Below are 11,841 nucleotides of genomic sequence, written 5' to 3' on the forward strand. Positions count from 1 at the left end.
TTAATAACATTCTGAAGTTGTGCGGCCGCTGCACTGAAAGCGCAGTTACTGGGAGGAAATTAACTTTATTCCTCCCAGCAGCCTCCGGCTTTCAGTCATACAGGCACGGTAGGCGCATAGTGAGTGGAGGCTGTAACCACACACCCGGCACTGACTGTCAGCAGTGCATCAGTACAGATCTGGCTGTCAGTCAGTGCCGGGGAGCGCGGTTACAGCTGCTGTTCACTATGTACTGAGTGATGACTGAAACCGGGCCGGCCGGGCCTCTATGACTGAAAGCCGAAAGAATAAAGTTACTGGTAGGAAATTAACTGCGCTCTCAGTGCGGCGGCTGAACGACTTCAGAAAGCAATTAATCTACAGATTAACCCCATATCTTGAGGTTACTAGTGTTTTGGGACGTATCCGGTTCCCTATAAAGTGCATTGCCAACATGGGGGCTTTCATTATCTGAACTAGACCGCACACAGCATCAATACTATTATTACCCAAAGACAGCAGACATTGGGGTTGTGAGTGATTATACATTAATCTTTTTTTACCTTTACGCTCCCCATTAATTACTATCTCTCCTTGGATGTTTTTGCATATTGTGACAAGCATTTATTCTCCCTAATGAACCTGCAAAGACTGACGAAGAAACACCGAGGAATTCTGTTTTGTATACGCTACAATTACTTGTTCTCAATCTATGATGTTTCCCTTGAGGAGTTATTGTTTGTTTTGCTTTATAAACATGATCTTGTGAAGCTGACGGTGTTGTCTGGGGGGGTTGGCATAACGATTATACTGCGAAATATAACCGATTAGTGTAGGAGTAATCTGCGGGATAGAGGAGGTTCCACAACATCCCAATCATCATTTTCCTTTATAAATTGGATTATTTGTTCTGCAACTACACCTGGTTAGTATTATTATTATTATTATTTATATATTTCTGATCAAAAGTTATGTTTTAAACTATGACTGATTTCCTAAAATGGAACAAACAAACAGACATGTGAACAGAGCCTTAAGGCTCATTCAGATGTCTGTTCATTTCGGTCCGATGTCAGATTGCTAAAGCACGGACTGGCCGCCAGTCTCCGGACCCCAGCGTGATAGCCTGATAGAAATATATGAAGCTGTTATGCTCTGGTTGGGAGAACAGTGGCCAATCTGTGCTTTAGCGGACCGTGCTTGGACCGATTGGTACGGAAGTCTGAATGAGCCTTTAGAAGATTATCCGGGACAAGCAAAATCATCAGGAAAGGTAAATATTACTCTGATACGTATTGGACCCTTTAATCATTTCTCCTTACCCAGTTGGGTAGGATTTATCCATCTTATCTCACATTTTTCCAATCTCTTGGACCATTTAGATGAACCAAATCACTGAGCTAGCATTTGTAGGAACACTTGTTCCTGACTATTTGCTCAACGAACAAGCAAACGGGAATAATTATATTTATAATAGAATCAAGTCAATCAGGTCAATAAGTGAAAGTCTGGATCAGCTCATGTAAAACGGCCAAAAGTAATTATTTGCATCTCGTCCTTTAAGGGTTAGATTATACTGTATGGAGAGTATATTCTTTATAATTCACTGAATTCTCAGCAGTTCTCCCTCCTTCCCACCTTCTGATGTGTCCTGTTGCATATATATATATATATATATATATATATATATATATATATATATATACAGTATCTATAATATAATGCTGGGAGCGTCACTCTGTCCGTCCCCATTATAGACTGCGCAAGCGCAAATGGAGCGCCCCCAAGGGCTAGGGGAACTCGGTACTGGGTCCTTGGGTTCGCAGGGGGATGTCACGGTGGCTGACCCGGTCCGTGGCCCTAGGGACGTCCGTGTAAAAGGGAAAGGTCTTTAAAGGGGAAGTGTTCATGACGCCACCTGTGGTATTCGGTCAGGGTGACCGACGCTGCTTTAAGGGGTCCGCTGGGGTGTATCCCCAGGGCTTCCCAGTGTGTAGATGGTGGATGGTGAGAGGCGCAGTGAAGAACAAGGACACAAGGTTGCAGTCTCTTTACCTTTTACTGTAGACTTCAGCATCCACAGTCCAGAGCACCAGATCACAGGGCAGGCAGAGTCCAGCTGGTTTGGCGGCAAATCCAGAGTCCCCTTGTCCAGGTGGAAATCAGTAGCCTTCCTCTAGCGCCTGTGTGTTGTAGTACCTCCCTGCTGAGCTTCTCATAAGGTCCTCACAGATGTTGTAGATGTTATGTCTCTCTCTCTGTCCCCCAGATGGATGAGACAAACCCGTATGACCGGTGGCGGACTCTATCATGCCCCAGCGTCTCGTGGGCGCCACCTTGCCTCCTGGGTATAGGGCGGAGCAGTAACGTGAAATTAGCTGTCCTGCCGGTGTCAGGACTCTGAACATTTTTTACCTTTTGTGCATTACTGCCCTTTTCAAAGATGGCGTCTTTGGTCTCATGTGCACTGTGTCTTCCTGCTATAAAACTCCACCCCAGCCTTCAGTCTGTGCTAGAGTATTCTGCCTTGCATCCAGCTCCTGACCTCTGATTACTCCCTGGCTATACACCTGCTCCTGTGAACCTGTGTGGTGATCCTGCTACTCTGCTCTGCATTTGCTGGACATGTAAGCTGTGCTTCTCTGCAATAACCTGAGACTATTAACCAGGCTTCCCTGGTTGAGCTAAGATATAATTTGAACTGCCTTATAAGCATATCTATCTGTGCCTGGACTAAGACAAGGATTTATTTGTGTCAAGTATCCTCAAGAATAACTGTGCTTCATAGACTTTCTGCGTGATTGCATTTTCCTCTGAAGTTTCCTATAGACTGCTAAGCTGCGTTTATTATTTGCACCTAGTGTTGTGGACTTGAGTTTCTCTCTGCACCTGTTTGAATCACCGTGTGATAATATAGACTTTACCACTTATAAAACTGTGTCCTGTAGTTGTCTTGTTCCACGCAAAGAGTCTCCTGAGTTATCCCCTATAATTATTACAGGATAATCTAGCCTAAAAAAAAAAAGGAGACTGCTGGAACAATGACTGCAGAAAGCAAATTAGAGCAGGTGTTTTCCATAATTAGATCACTGCAGAAAGATGTGGAAGGTCTGCAAAAGAAGTTTGGAAGCTTTGAACACAATCTACAAGTGTTTGGACAAACTTTGCAGGACTTAAGCACCCGCATGGCAGCCCAGAAAAACAAACTTGCTGGCATAGAGTCCCAGTATGGACGGGCTTTTCAGGACATAAGCATGCAAATAGCTGCACAAGTGACTTTACCCTCTGGGCAACCGCCACCAGCTAGCCCACCTAAGTTGCCCCCATTCAGATTTAATGGTGATCGTGACAAATTTCGTGGCTTTGTGAATCAATGTATGCTATATTTTGATGTGCATGCTGACCGTTTTCCCACTGATAGATCCAAAGTATTGTGTGTAATAATGCTACTGACCTCACGAGCGCTCGCCTGGGTGAATCCGATGATTGAGTCTCGTGACCCACGGTTAAATGACTTGGATGATTTCTTGGCCGCTATGGCATTAATGTTTGATGACCCTAATCGCCGTGCAACCGCTGAATCTGCTTTGTTGTCTTTACGCCAGGCTAAATGTTCTGTTATTGAGTATGCCACTGAATTCAGGAGATTGGCGGTAGATACCAATTGGGACAGTTATGCACAATTGCCTATTTTTAAAAAGGGTCTGTCTAGTATTGTAAAAGATGAACTAGCCCGCTCTGAGTCACCACAAGAGCTAGAGACATTTATACAGCATTGTGTGCGCATAGACATTCGCCTTACTGAGCGTAGGCAGGAGAAATTTGCTGCATTTAACCGTGTTTCTAACTTTTCCCTTCCTTCCAAAGAGCCTGCAGGTAAAACCTCTCAGGAGGTGGAGGAGGTGCCCATGATTCCATTCAGAGACGCGAGATCAATGAGCGCCGGGAGCTTCGCCTTCGTGAAAGTCTATCTTTCTACTGTGGCCAGTCTGACCACTTCTTGATCAATTGTCCTAAGTGTCCTAGATGGCCTAACAAGGTGCTAGCAGCAATAGGGGAGTATGACAACTGTGGTGATGAATCTGACATCTCTGAATGTAGCCTGCCTTTAAACGCTGTATTCCATTCACTTTCTATGACTTCACCCCCCAAGGAGCTGAAGGAAAAGAACTCTCACTGTTCTCTCCCTATTAAGATCCTGTGTTCAGGACAGTGGATTTCCAGTTCAGCTATGATTGACTCTGGTGCAGGTGGCAATTTCATGGATATCGCATTTGCCATGGAACATGGTATTAAAATTCAGCAAAGAGCCTCTCCAATTACCATGGAAACAGTGGATGGGCCACCTTTAATCTCTGGGCCTGTGGATCAGGAGACCGTACCCCTTGAAATTTTGTTGGAGCCTAATCATCAGGAGCAACTTTCTTTCTTGCTAATTTCTTCTCCTCATTTTCCTGTGATTTTAGGCATTCCTTGGTAGCGTTCTCAGAACCCAATTATCAACTGGGAGACCAAGGAGATTATCTTCCCAACAAGAAGCTACTCAGCGTTAACAGAAGCTGTCCCTGAGTCCACGGCTACGGAACCACATGTACAGGTATTTTCTTTACCTCCAGCTTATAAAGAGTTCTCTGACATCTGTAACAAGAAGAATGCAGATCAGCTTCCTCCACACAGGCATTATGACTGTCCCATCGAGCTGATTCCCGGGGCAGCCATTCCTTTTGGTAACGTATACCCTTTGGCGGCACCTGAGCTTCAAGCCTTGAAAGAGTATATTGATGAAAATCTGGCCAAAGTCTTCATACGTCCTTCTTCCTCACCAGCAGAGGCACCTTTCTTTTTTGTAAAGAAGAAGGATGGGACCCTGAGACCCTGTGTTGACTATCGAGAACTCAATAAGGTAACCGTACGAAACCGTTACCCTTTGCCTCTGATTCCCGAATTACTGGAAAGAGTCTGCCATGCTAAGGTGTTCTCTAAACTGGATCTTCGTGGGGCTTATAATTTGGTGCGTATTCGTCCAGGGGATGAGTGGAAGACAGCATTCAGATGCCGGTATGGACACTTTGAATATCTTGTGATGCTCTTAGGGCTTTGTAACGCCAAGGCAACATTTCAACACCTTGCTAATGACATTTTCAGAGATTTGTTGGACCAGTTTGTGGTGATCTATTTGGACGATATACTTATCTTTTCTGACTCTCTACAGGAACATGAAGAACATGTCAAAACTGTTTTAAGACGTCTGAAAGAGAACCATCTGTATATTAAGCCGGAGAAATGCGAGTTCCATCGTTCTGAGATACAGTTCTTAGGTTATATCATCTCTCCCCAGGAGCTGAACATGGAATCTGGTAAGATTCAGGCTATCCTTGACTGGCCGGTACCCAAGAACGTTAAGGAGGTCCAACGTTTTATTGGTTTTGCAAATTTCTACAGATGCTTCATTCAAAATTTTTCTGATATTGTCCGTCCCATTACTTCCTTGACAAAGGAAAAGCCCTTTAAGTGGTCATCACAGGCTCAAGAAGCTTTTGATCGGCTTAAGATCTGTTTCACATCAGCACCGCTGTTGATACACCCAGATCCAACACATCCTTTCATTGTGGAGGTGGATGCTTCTGATAATGCTTTGGGGGCTATTCTCTCCCAGAGAACTGGAGAGAAGGGTCTGCTACATCCTTGTGCTTTCTTTTCCCGTAGACTAACCTCAGCAGAGAAGAATTACGACATGGGAGACAAGGAATTGCTGGCTATTATTGCGGCTTTCAAAGAATGGAGGCATCATCTGCAAGGAGCTGCACAACAGATCATAGTGCTAACTGACCATCGCAATCTAGAGTTCCTTAGATCCGCTAGATGTCTTTCTCCTCATCAGGCTCGTTGGAACTTATTTTTAAATCAATTTAACTTTGTTATCTCGTACCGTCCAGTTTCTCGTAATGGGAAGGCTGATGCTTTATCCCGAATCCATGCTGCGGATTCTGTACCTGGAGCCCCGTCCAAGACCATTCTATCTGATGCCAATTTCATCGGAGTTACCCACGATCAGGACTTGTGGAAGGAGTGCAGGGAGGTCTATGAAGGTGATGTATTTCTGGCCAACCCACCTGTGGATATTAATCTTGTCTTTAAGGGTGGCATGTGGTTCAGAGATCGACGTATCTACGTCCCGGAGGTCGTCCGTCTGCAGATCCTCAAGTTGGTACATGACTCCAAGTTGGCTGGTCACAGGGGGGTACAGAAGACACAAGAGTTCCTGAGCCAATTCTTCTGGTGGCCAACTTGCCTGAAGGACACCAAGGACTATGTTCTCTCTTGCAAGGTATGTGCCCGTTACAAGACTCCTCATGTGGCACCTACGGGTCTTCTACAACCATTACCTGTTCCATCCCGCCCTTGGGGGTCTATATCAATGGACTTTATTGTGGAGCTGCCTACATCGGGGGGCATGAATACAATCATGGTGGTAGTTGATCGCCTGACTAAAGCTGCTCATTTTGTTCCGTGCACCGGCCTCCCCTCAGCTAAAGATACAGTGAACTTGGTTATACAGAATGTCTTCCGGTTGCACGGGGTTCCGGATGAGATCATCTCTGACCGTGGAGTACAGTTCACTTCAAGATTCTGGAAGGGGTTTTGCTCTGCACTCAATATTAATGTCTGTCTCTCTTCTTACCATCCCCAGACAAATGGTCAGACTGAACGTACCAACCAGACGCTGGAACAATATCTAAGATGTTATGTCAGCCATGTCCAGGATGATTGGTTGGAGTTTTTGTCGTTAGCCGAATTTTCATATAATAATTCTCAGAGCGCCTCCACTAAATTTACACCTTTCTTTGCTAATCTGGGTTATCATCCGTGTATTTTACCTAGGTCTCCAATTAATTCTCCGGTTCCGGCATTGGAGGAAAGGCTGACTGTGATGAGACAGAATCTGGAGGTTCTGAAGGAATCCCTGACCACAGCTCAAGAACGTTATAAGAGATCGGCTGATAGATTCCGTAAACCTGCACCCATGTTCAAGGTAGGAGATTCCGTGTGGTTAGCAACTAAGAATCTGAAGTTAAAAGTTCCTTCACAAAAACTTGGACAGAAATTAATTGGCCCTTTCAAGATCAACGGTATTGTGAGCTCTGTGGCCTGCCGGCTGAAGCTGCCTAGGACAATGAAGGTACACCCAGTTTTTCATGTATCTTTACTAAAGCCTGTATCTCCTAATACCTTACAGGGACGTGTTTTGCCACCTCCGCAGCCTGTGGTGATTGATGGGCAAGAACAATTCGTGGTGGAGGAAATTGTTGACTCCAGGATTCGCAGGAATCGGCTCCAATATCTGATAAAATGGCAGGGATATCCCCCTGAGGAAGACTCTTGGGAACCTGTGGAAAACATCAATGCCCAACAGAAGATTTCTCGTTTTCATCAGAGATTCCCTGAGAAACCAGGTCCAGGATCGTCCTGAGGCCGCTTCTAAGGAGGGAGTAATGTCAGGACTCTGAACATTTTTTACCTTTTGTACATTACTGCCCTTTTCCAATTTTTGCAATAACCTGAGAATATTAACCAGGCCTCCGTGGTTGAGCTAAGTTATGATTTTAACTGCCTAATAAGCATATCTATCTGTGCCTGGACTAAGACAAGGATTTATTCGTGTCAAGTATCCTCAAGAATAACTGTGCTTCATAGACTTTCTGCTTGATTGCATTTTCCTCTGAAGTTTCCTATAGACTGCTAAGCTGCGTTTATTATTTGCACCAAGTGTTGTGGACTTGAGTTTCTCTCTGCACCTGTTTGAATCACCGTGTGATAATATAGACTTTACCACTTATAAACTGTGTGCTGTAGTTGTCTTGTTCCACGCAAAGAGTCTCCTGAGTTATCCCCTATAATTATTACAGGCGGTCTCTGGAGCAAGGCATAAAGGACTGTTGCTCCCTCGGTGTTCTGGCTACCGGGATCCTGCGCCTCAGAAGGAGGCAGTATGTGCAGCGCAGAACTCCTATCCACTCCTTTGCTATGACTTCTTCTCACCCTCTCTACAATACAGTTCGCTTTGGTGTCCATTCTTAGGAACTGCCGCACTTAGGGCAGGCACAGCTCCGTGCCCTTCTTTCTAGATCTCTGGCAGGCTCCCACCCCTGTCAGGGACCAACTACCTGAGCAAAGCTCAGACAGCGACTGCCTAACTTCCTCTCCAGGCCACCAGTTTTACCTAAGTGTGAAGAGTGCCCTAATAAATAGGAGCATAGCTCCCCCTGGTGGACTGGAGTATGAAATGTGTTGTATGTTTGTGATACCTGGTAAAGAGATCTGCTTCCTTGCCTCCAAATGTAACATCACTCCCCCTAGAGGAAAATGATATTACTGCCAGGACCAGGACCCTGGGGTGCTGCACCCCCCCAATAAATCCAGTACTCCGGGACTGGGAAAAGAAAACCACAATACATTAGCAAAAGATATGCAATTTTTTAAAATGCTATAAAATAAGTTAATTTAACTGATGCTTCCCTTTATGGGAGGTGAGGATGCTTGAACGTTGCAAACAAAAACATATTTACATTGTGGGAACAATTTAGTAAAACAGTGCATTACCTAACTATGAAATGCAATTACCCATCTGGGTATACTATCTGTTTAGGCTTCAAAGTGCAAATCAACATTTTTCTTTACTCAAGTAAACTTTGACTCTTCTTCACATGCAGGACCATCTATCTACTCCCACGGGCTTACTGCATTTTCTTTCAGCTTATTCAAAAGTACATCAGTAAACATTTAGCATTCTCTAGGTTTCTGGCTACATACTTTCAACGATGTAAACATAATCCTATCTGGATTTAAATTTCTAACTTTATCTGCTATATTAACCCTATAATATATTAACCTTCCAACAAAGTGCAACAATCAAACAGGGAACCCTTTATGGGTTCAGATAATTCAATGAGGTAGTGCAATATCAATACTCAAGTACAGATCAATCACATCAAGATTCAAGTCAGTTTAGCAACATAAGTGACGTGATGCGAGGGACCCATTATGAACCCCCAATGTTGGACTTGGGCGGGCTACAAGACGTGTATCCTGACCCGGAATTCTGCCACACCAACGGGTTTTTCTTCAGGTCTGAAAAACAAAGCAGTTCTCACAACAAGATTAGCAGCAGTCTGTGTTGGAGGCAGTCTCTATAAAAGCTTCCGTTGTAAAACCAGTAGGAAGCACCTTCAAGAAGGTGCAAACTATTTACAAGACAGTTTGTGAACCATTCACTGTCCATGATTCTGTAGTTCTTTTTAAATGAAAAGTAACTTGTGCAAACTGAGGATCCCTTTTAACATGGGACCCCTTTGAGGAATAACCCTAGACGGGTTTTAAAGCAGCAAAACAATGTTTGAGAACTATTTACAGTCTTTTCAGATTTCTTCTAGTCAGACGGCATCCAGGGCATCACTTGGCACTGAATCCTTCCTGGCCTGGGAAGGGTTGGATCCAAGGTCACACCTGGCGCCAGGTTAACACCATTAGTTTGTCTTTCATGTATTGACAAGTCATGAGCAGCGATATGTTTGCGTAGCTTGAGTATGGGCATTCACGATAGCAGGAGCTGCGGCTGCTGTCTCAGTGGTAGTGTCAGGACTCTGAACATTTTTTATTACCTTTTTGTGCATTACTGCCCTTTTCCAAGATGGCGTCTTTGGTCTCATGTGCACTGTGTCTTCCTGCTATAAAACTCCACCCCAGCCATCAGTCTGTGCTAGAGTATTCTGCCTTGCATCCAGCTCCTGACCTCTGGTGACTCCCTGGCTATATACCTGCTCCTGTGAACCTGTGGGGTTATCCTGCTACTCTGCTCTGAGTTCCTGCTGCATACACCAGTTCTAGTAATCCTCCTTCATCTGCTGCTCGTGTTTGCTTCCATCTGCATTTGCTGGACATGTAAGCTGTTTCTGCTCTGCACGAACCTGAGACTATTACCCAGACCTCCCTGGTTGAGCTAAGTTATTATTTGAACTGCCTTATAAGCATATCTATCTGTGTTGTGGACTAAGCAAGGACTTTTTCGTGTTAAGTATCCTCAAGAATAATTGTGCTTCATAGACTTTCTGCATGATTGCATTTTCCTCTGAAGTTTCCTATAGACTGCTGAGCTGCATTTAATATTTACACCAAGTGTTGTGGACTTGAGTTTCTCTCTGCACCTGTTTGAATCACCGTGTGATAATATAGACTTTACCACTTATAAAACTGTGTCCTGTAGTTGTCTTGTTCCACGCAAAGAGTCTCCTGAGTTATCCCCTATAATTATTACAGGTAGTGGCTACCGGCAGTTCAGCTGCGGTAGTAGCAGGGATGATTTCTTGGGCCCCCTGTGACGCTACGAGTGGTGCGCACCTCCTAACATCTTGAGCCCACCAACCGTTTCCATTCTGGTGCCGAGTGTAAGCTACAGCATCTCCTGGGTATAGGTCCTGGTCCGAGTGTCTCTCTCTCTAGGACTAGGTTCCACTTCATCCCTGGTGACATGGACCCTCACCGGTAATCCAATCTCCTGAATAAAACCCTTCCCTTTTTGGAGATGGAAGAACACTACAACACCCATTCTCAGTGCAAGGCTGTCCTGTATTTCACCTCGGGCTCTTTGTTCTTCTTCCCTCTTCCACTGAGAGATCAAGCACTGCCGGTATTCCTCCCAGGTGAGGATTCTAATGTGGGGCCCGTTCAGTCCAGCACTCGGGGCGTAGCCGGAGGGAGGTACCGCCAAAGTTTTAGCAGCGGTAGCGGGCGCTGAGATTAGTGGTGGGAAAGGAAGCGGTTGCGGGAGCGGGGCTGGTCGCCAGGATGGGGTTGTCTCCGGTACCTGCGCCGGAAGTGATTCCACCGATGCCGGTCCACTCCGCTGATGAGGACGCTGGAGTCAGCGGCGGCACGGACTGCGACTCCTCCAGTGCGATCCTCCTGCAGAGGGCTGACCTCCAGGTCTCTGCCGTCGCTACCCCGTTGCCCAGGAACTGGCAGTTTCACTCTTCCACTGACGGCTCCAAGAAGTCCACATCCTCCAGCGGCGGTAGGTCTGGGCACTCCTCTGGTGACTGGAGATTGCGCTGGGTCAGGTCGTTTTCTCTCAGGTACCCGTTGGTTGCCATACCTGCTCCTTCCTCCTCATTTTCCCGCGCTCTCCCCCGGGGGGCGGTTTCTTTTTCTTGGTCTCTTCCCTCCATTGAGGATCAGGAGGCGGATCTTGGCTGCTGACGGACAGGTCCTCAAGGTACAGAGATATTTGGACTGGGCGGCCATTATTTTTCGGGCTCTCAGTCAGTTCTTGCCCACGCTGGCACGCCCTTCTTCTTCTCCTGCGCTCCTCGTGGCGCTGTATTGGCGGCGGTTTTGGCAGGAATTTTGGCAGCAAATGGCAATACACAGTCTTTCAGCAAAAAGCAGTTCAAGTACAATTCTGGCACAGTTCTTAGGCACACATGACCTGATTTTCAGGCTTAAGTAGATCCTGTTCGTGATGCCAAAGTTGGAGCGCCCCCAACTCGGTACTGGGTCCTTGGGTTCACTGGGGGATGTCACGGTGGCTGACCCGGTCCATGACCCTGGGATGTCCGTGTAAAAGGGAAAGGTCTTTAAAGGGGAAGTGTTCATGACGCCACCTGTGGTATTCGGTCAGGGTGACCGACGCTGCTTTAAGTGGTCCGCTGGGGTGATCTTATGACAGCTAGATGTTATACCTTCCCACAGGTGAAGTGTATCCACAGGGCTTCCCAGTGTGTAGATGGTGGATGGTGAGAGGCGCAGTGAAGAACAAGGACACAAGGTTGCAGTCTCTTTACCTTTTACTGTAGACTTCAGCATCCA

This window comes from Ranitomeya variabilis, chromosome 4, assembly GCF_051348905.1.
Source record: "Ranitomeya variabilis isolate aRanVar5 chromosome 4, aRanVar5.hap1, whole genome shotgun sequence".
Taxonomy (NCBI): Eukaryota; Metazoa; Chordata; class Amphibia; order Anura; family Dendrobatidae; genus Ranitomeya; species Ranitomeya variabilis.